Genomic DNA, 7,737 nt, shown 5'->3' with positions numbered 1-7,737 from the left:
ACTCAGGGCTCCAAACACTACTACGCTACCATTCAGCCAGTGATCCGACATGACGTACCTTTGAGGAAGTCTTTATAGAGATGAAAGCATGGCATTGATACGCTACGGCTGCATGCGTGGAACTGATTACGCCAATATCACAGTGCTACGTGAGCAGGAGTAAGTGCAGTTTTGGGATGTGTAACTTGTTTATGGCAATGAAGCGGAGAGGTATGTCACAACAAGGAACCACGTGTACACCCCTTGTCGGCTTGTGGGTTTCCCCCTCCCCTCTCCTGCGACCTCCAGAGCCTGCTGAAGTAGAAGTGCTAACGCCAGCTCGAAGCGGACACTTCTCATCGCATGCCTGTGAGGACTATCTGTTCGTAGAGCTGTTTGTCTACGTAGTAGGAGAACACGTGTTCGGCTGGAGACTTACTTTCGGTTTCATCTTCAAGGTAGGAATTTATCGTTAAATAGTGGAAGAAGATTGTGTTAAATATTGATGTTGAAAATGCACACTGTATATTTGTAAAGATCCTATCGTTATAAACATCTGATAAGTACAGCGGTGTGATTCGTATTCAGTGAACACAATTAGGAAGGGAAATCACATTGCATAAATCTGCCGTTTATGAAAAGTATTTGGAAAGATTAGGTGCTGTTTCATTTAAGAGCTTGATTATAATCTCTTCATCAGTCCCCTGTAAACATAGTGTGTGAAAGATGGCTGATAATGTTTGTATTAGGGTGATTACAAGTAATTACCCTCAGTTTGAAATTAAGAAAAGGGTCATGCTACGACAAAGTGGTTAATTGTGTTGGGCAGGTGTCTGGTCGCCCGCTTCCTTTACTAGCAGTTATGAGATCGAATTCTAGGAGGGATTGTCGCCATTTAAGACTGTTCAAAGTGAGAGACCTCTTTCACTGGATTTATTTATCATATTTCTTTTTCATTACAATATTCTAGCACCCTGGTGTCTCATTGCACTCATTGCCGTAAACAATTATTATTATTATTATTATTATTATTATTATTATTATTATTATTATTAGTGGCGATGCACCATCCTAGCATACTTAGCTTGCATGTGTGTTGTTGTGGTTTCATAATAAGATATATGTGGGAGGTTAGAGATTGAATCCATGATATACTGTGCCCCTATAACGCCGATAAACAGGTCAAACCAGCGTAGTGTATGTCCGCTTAATAAATATTAATGAACGTAGCTTAATTGCTTATGGGTTTGCTAATTTCTGTGTGTATCTTCATGCACCATGCGCGTGACGAGGTGACGTAACTCTATAATAGTAAATATTAATTCCTGCGCCATTCATCGTATTAGGAGCCCCCCCCCCCCCAACCACTCCAGTTTTCTCCTCTGTGTATTTATGATCGATGTGATGAATACCTTTAGAATTTTTTGGAATGTCTAAAGAATATTCTTCGATATTCTTACTGAATAGTTACCTTGTATTCTCACGTTTGTTTTGGAATTATGGATATTTCTTTCCAAGATGTATCTGGTGTTAGGTTTCCTCGTGGTTTAACCTGCGTGCTTCTGTAAGCGTGGGGCCTTTCGCTGAATCTTGGCATTGATTTTACTTACTTGTGTCAGGATCCTAACTATCTATCCTGTCCGACCTCGCTTGGTCAACTCTTGCTCTTTTCCGACCCCGAAGGTATTAGGTGTCGAGGCTAGGGGGTCTTTCATTTATATGCCCTTCGTGGTCCTTGTCTTTCTTTCGCCGATATCTTCATTTTTCGAAGTGTCGGACCCCTTCATTTTTCTCCTCCGATTAGCGATAATAGAGGATGGTTACCTAGTTGTACTTCCTCTTAAAACAAGAATAACCACCACCACTGCTTCTGTAAGATCTTTGCAAAAAAAAAGCTCATCGAAGCTAGGAATTTCTTCAGTATAAATCAGATTCATTCCTCTCTAAATTAAATCAGTGTTTGTAGCTGGTCGGGTGAAGATTTCCCCATACCTGTGAAATAATGTCCCTTGGAGCATAAAACCCTAACAGATTGTTCCAACTTGCTTAGAATGTTGTTTTCCTATAAATTGGTGTCAAATATTTTGGAAACATATTCCTAACAACATAGCATTAAAAGAATTGTGTATGAAAATGATCCTCAAAATATTTGGTTTCGTAGTTATGTCTTATGAGACTAAATTACTGACAAAGAAGGTGATAGTATAAGTGATACTATTGAATTAGTTATTACAAAAATTGCTTAAAGTGGTGTCCGCCTGCACCGATGCATTCCTTTAGCCTATATTTAAGCTTTGGCGTACCCTGTATAAAACACCTGTAATGACTGTGTCGTATTTGTTCAGACCCGTCTGGGATACCCTCTCAGAACGTCGTCATTCGGTACAAGAGTAGCTTTCTTTTGTACAATATGATGGATCTTCATCGTTCCTCAAACTCACAGTCCCGTACCTGTCTCGGACCTTCGACATTTAAAAAGACGCTTCTCTAAAATTTCCTCGTCTCTCCCAAACATAAGTGAATTCGTGATAATGGTCTTGAGCAAGTCTGCGGAACCTTTCAGCGTAAAGCTAACATGCTCTTGATGCATTCCCATCTGAGAGATCATAAATGAACTCACCGAATGCCGTTTTGTTACTGTAAACAAACACGCGAACAAAAGATAATTAACCAGAGGAAAACGCATATCGTGGCCTGGTAAAAGAAACAGTTACTACAGAACCAAAGCACTTTAATATGATTGCTCATCCTGGATCAATACAACACAGTAATTAAGCATTTTCAGTACCATCTTCATATGGTAAGGTAAGGGTGTATTCTACACGAAGGCAGGTCCAAACCTCCACAGAGGTGTGCTTGAGCCGGTGTTTACGTACGGTAGTGTGGCCAGTTTCTTTCCGCTCCTCCATTCCCTTACCCTCTACCAACAGTGTGTGACAACCGATCCAAATCTTGACCACGCCCAATGTTGCTTAACTTCGGAGATCTCACGGGATCCGGTGTTTCAACACGGCTACGGCCGTTGGCATCTTCATATCAAAGACTTTTAATATTTTGTTGTTAGGAATATCTTCGTCTACCGCTTTTTGCCACACCTCTACGGTCACGGGTGCGAATGCCCTTCCTGACGCCAACCCTATGTGGAGGGATGTAATCATTATTGCGTTTTTCTGTGGTGGTTGGTAGTGTAGTGTGTTGTCTGAATATGAAGAGGGGAGTGCTGAGACAAACACAAACACCCAGTCCCCGAGCCGGAAGAATTAATCAGGCGTAATTAAAATCCCCGATCCGGCCGGTATTCGAACCCACGACTCTCTGAACGGAAGGCCTCAACGCTGACCATTCACCCAATGAGCCGGACTTTGTGATTAGGAATATTTCCCCGAAATATTTGAACATTCTGTGTATGAAATTACGCGCTTCCAAAAATTTAGGGACAGTTATATTCGGTAAATTCACAGATTTTTTTTTTCGAACGCCCCTTCATCCGTATGACAGCTGTATGTTGGAGTGGTAGTGTACCTGCGCCTGAACCGGAGACCCCAGTTTCGATGCTCCGGCAGTACTGGTATTGTAATTCTGGAGGGGGGGGGGGGTACGGGGGAGACTGGAGATCACTGATAACTGAGCATAACATACAGTCTATTATCATGTTACTCTGCTACACTAGAAGGGGAGGTCGAGTCACTGACAACGCACCAAACATTACAGTGGCTTTTCGTGCTAATTGCAAGAACTATGACACCCAACGTGAGCGCACAGTACGCGTACGAATTCCTCTTCCGGGGAACGTAAGATAACTCTGTGATCTTCCTCCATTCACCCAGCAACCTGTTCGAGGAGTTTGGGAGTGATGGCTACAGTATGATTGACTACCCGGATTTTGGCATCATCCAACATACTTTCACGACCATCACGGAAGGTCAGTTGTGGACAGTTTTCCATGACAATGGTCCCCAATTATCCTCCTATGAATGCTCATACTCGTGTTGCTTTCCGCGATTAAAGACTGAGCCTCAGCACATTGTTCACTACATAAAGAATTTAGTATTTTAAGGGGACGTCGAGATAATAATCCTAACTCCAATCATTGACGAAATATGATCGTGCCTTCTCCTTCGAAGAATTATAATATCGGCAAAGGAAGGAAAGGATCCTAAAAGCTACAAAAGTAAAATCGGAGTATACATACATCTTTCTGTTATGCCTTTCAGAGTTCAGTCTACAAGTCTCAGTGACAATTAACTAGACATCTCCACAATCCTCTGTTTCTAACTAGCATTGTGGCCTCGTCTAGTTCCATACATCTTACTATTAAATAATTAGAAATTGCTATTTGTTTTACGTCGCACCGACACAGGTGGGTCTTATGGCGACGATGGGAGAGGAAAGGCCTAGGAACGGGAAGGAAGCGGTCGTGGTCTTAATTAAGGTACAGCTCCATCATTTGCCTAGTGTGAAAATGGGAAACCACGGAAAACCATCTTCAGGGCTGCCAACAGTGGGCTTCGAACCCACTATCTCCCGGATGCGAGCTCACAGCTGCACGCTCCTAACCGCACGGCCTACTCGCCCGGTAATTAGAAATTGTATCTAACCATCGCCCCCCTTGGTTTCCCTCACTCTACTTCTCTTACCCTCCATGACCGATTCCCCTATGGGTGGGGTCGGTAGAATAACACGCACGGTACCCTCCTTGCTGTCGTAAGAGGCGACTAAAAGAGACCCAAGGGGCTCTGAAATTGCGAGTGCGGGTTGGCAACCGCGAGGCCCTTAGCTGAGTCCTGGCATTGTTCCCACGTACTTGTGCCAGGCTCTTCACTTTCATCTATCCTATCCAACCTCCCTTGGTCAACTCATGTTCCTTTCGAACCCCGACGGTTTTAGAGCATTCGACGTCTAGGTTGTCTCTTTCATTTTCACGCTTTCCCTTCCATTTATTCACTCTGATTATTGTTAGTAGAGGATGGTCGCCTAATTGTACTTCCTCTTAAAACAATAATCCCACCATCACCATCACTTGTGCAGGCTTCTAACCGCGGCTCCTTGGTGGAAGCCAATGACGGTACCATTCTGCTAAGTCGCCCCTCTGCCATGAAAGGGAAGACTCTATAGACCTCGAGACAGAAGAGATATGATCAAAGAAAGAGGGACTGGAACAGTGTCGCCAATCTGTACACGTAGGGATGTTTGGCTTATTTCGATATAAAATAGGAACGGATTTCTAAATATACTGAAAAGCGTAGGGGTTTTTCAGTCAAAATACTGAGGCAAGAAAGGATTTTAAATACTTTTCACTGTAGAAAACAACATTTGTACTGTGTTTGTTTGGGTGAGTTGGTGAGCATGATCTCATCATTTGCAGAGATGTGTACTAGGTGAATCCCCCTCGATTTCTCCCGCCCTCAGTAATTTACATCATATAATCTCAGTTGGCTGTAGGATATTTTTGTTTATTATGTAGTGTGATAAGCAGTTAATATGGCATAGTTTTCAGTTGGCATTTGAGTTTTTAAAATAAAGTACCTACTGGTACGGTAGCGATAATTCGTTTGTCTACGTTAATGCCGTAAAGTAAAATAGAATTACGGGAAGAAGATCACGAAAGAACTGAGAAGCAAAACAGAAAGTAAAAACTTAGGAAAGTGGGGGAAAGCGTAGAAGAAGAAAAACCTTGCATACATCGTCGTTGTGCTCGCGAAACCACTATGTGAAATATTTCAGCTTAGAACTTTGGTTGCTAAGTTTTTGTCATCTAAGGTTCAATACTGTGCGAATATTGTCAAGGAATTCTCGTTCTTTATAATGTACAGTATGTACTGCGGGTCAGTATTTCTCCAAAAATATTATCAGATAGCGGTTTTCGCAGGTACAACGACGATATATCATTGTCTATTAGCTGTGTTTGTTCTGTAATACTTATCGGCATATATTTTGTTTATTTACATACAATTTATTTTCTTTGGACTAGGGACTCTGGGAGTGAATATAGGGATATTTTGAGGGATATGTACGGACATTGTAGAAATGAGTTGGCAACACTGGATAGGAAAGAGATTGGCATAAATAATGTGTAAGTAATGCAAAACTCAAATGAAGTCCCCTTGGTCATCCTCTCAGGTTGAGAGCACTTGTAGTTCGTAATGCGTTGGGTACGCACCTTTTCATATCTAACAATAACAAATACCTTCAGGTAGTTATGAGATGTCACTGTTCACATCGCGGAATCTTTGAAATAGAACCTGGACACTAAACAAGGCCTCCCTTGTACACGCATGCACAGAAATGGTGTCCCGATATAAACAAAGCCTGGCCTCCCCCACCTCCCCGCTTAACGCATTGCTGCAGGTAGACAGCTCGCTAAACGACTGTTGTGATTGAAATAGGCACAGTGGTAGATGTTTGATGACCGAGCTCGATAGCTGCAGTCGCTTAAGTGCGGCCAGTATCCAATATTCGGGAGATAGTAGGTTCGAACCCCACTGTCGGCAGCCCTGAAAATGGTTTTCCGTGGTTTCCCCATTTTCACACCAGGCAAATGCTGGGGCTGTACCTTAATTAAGGCCACGGCCGCTTCCTTCCTACTCCTAGCCCTTTCCTGTCCCATCGTCGCCATAAGACCTATCTGTGTCGGTGCGACGTAGAGCAACTAGCAAAAAATAGACCTGTCTGAGTCGGAGCGACGTAAAGCAACTTGTAAAAAAATCGCAGGAAAGAATTCGGATTTATTTACAGGAAGAGTGAAATGTGGAATCAAAACAAAGTTAAGCATCGTATTATATGAATTTAGCGTTGTTATAAACAAGGACAAGGAACTTATGATACGTTATTAAGGTCTGCTTTAATAATGACTTACCTCATTGTCATTCACAAGGTGTCAGTTACGTTTGAATTATACTTCTAGCATTATTTCACGATACTTATTTCATTCGGCTCACTGCCAATATCCATTTTTGTCTTCTTTCTTTTTCGTACTGAATACAAAAAAGCTTTACACTTAGGATCGCTATAACGTTCAGAATTATAACAGTTCACGACACAACAGTGTCGTGTAGCACAACGAAGACGTTCCATATTGCCTCCATGTGTAACTTACGTGTTACAATATACTATTATACAGAAAAATAACAAATCATTCCGTGAATCTACACCGCAGTCAATTGCAGTTACAGTGACCGTCATACGGACAAGCAGAGTTCCTTTATATTTAACATCAAAAGATAATAACAAACATATATAGTTTAATTTTGCTTACTCCAGAATGAATAGTTACACATATAGATACAAAAATAAATATGCACATCATAATGCACAAAAAATGTGAAACTTATGAATGTAATTACAATAATAAAAATTGCCTTTTCATAAATATTCGGACAAAATGCAAGTACAACAAAAATATGTAGGATGGAATCCATGTAGGAATATTAATACTTCCTGATTCTTCCCTTCCTGCGAATCACTTCAGTCAGGCGTCTCGGCATGCTCTCCACGATTGTTATTGTGGTGGAATGGGACAATTTTTCCCACTCCTCTTGCAGCCGTCTCTTCACATCAGCTTTAAAATGTATAGAAAGTTTCCGGATGTTGTTTACCAGTATATCCCATAAATTCTCTATGGGGCTAATGTCAGGACTTTTTGGGTGATGATTCACAACTTTAGGACAGTTGTACAACAAGTATAGCCGTACATTATAGACCGTATGTTTCGGGTCGTTGTCCTAATAAAATTTAAAACTCTCACATTTTCTGCACTTT

At 41.6% G+C, this 7,737-nt stretch overlaps 1 protein-coding gene across 1 annotated transcript in view; it reads left to right on the top strand.

Moving 5' to 3' along the window:
• The first annotated feature begins 289 nt into the window (after positions 1-289).
• LOC136867046 (globin) overlaps positions 290-7,737 on the top strand; it is a 159,534-nt gene continuing 152,086 nt past the window's right edge. The window contains exon 1 of the mRNA XM_067144151.2: positions 290-437. The gene's annotated coding sequence lies outside the window, so the exon portion shown is untranslated. The remainder of the gene's footprint in view (positions 438-7,737) is intronic.

This window comes from Anabrus simplex, chromosome 3 (genome assembly GCF_040414725.1).
Source record: "Anabrus simplex isolate iqAnaSimp1 chromosome 3, ASM4041472v1, whole genome shotgun sequence".
Taxonomy (NCBI): domain Eukaryota; kingdom Metazoa; phylum Arthropoda; class Insecta; order Orthoptera; family Tettigoniidae; genus Anabrus; species Anabrus simplex.
The sequence above is the reverse complement of the archived record's forward strand: the minus strand, read 5'-3'. Positions and strand labels throughout refer to the sequence as shown.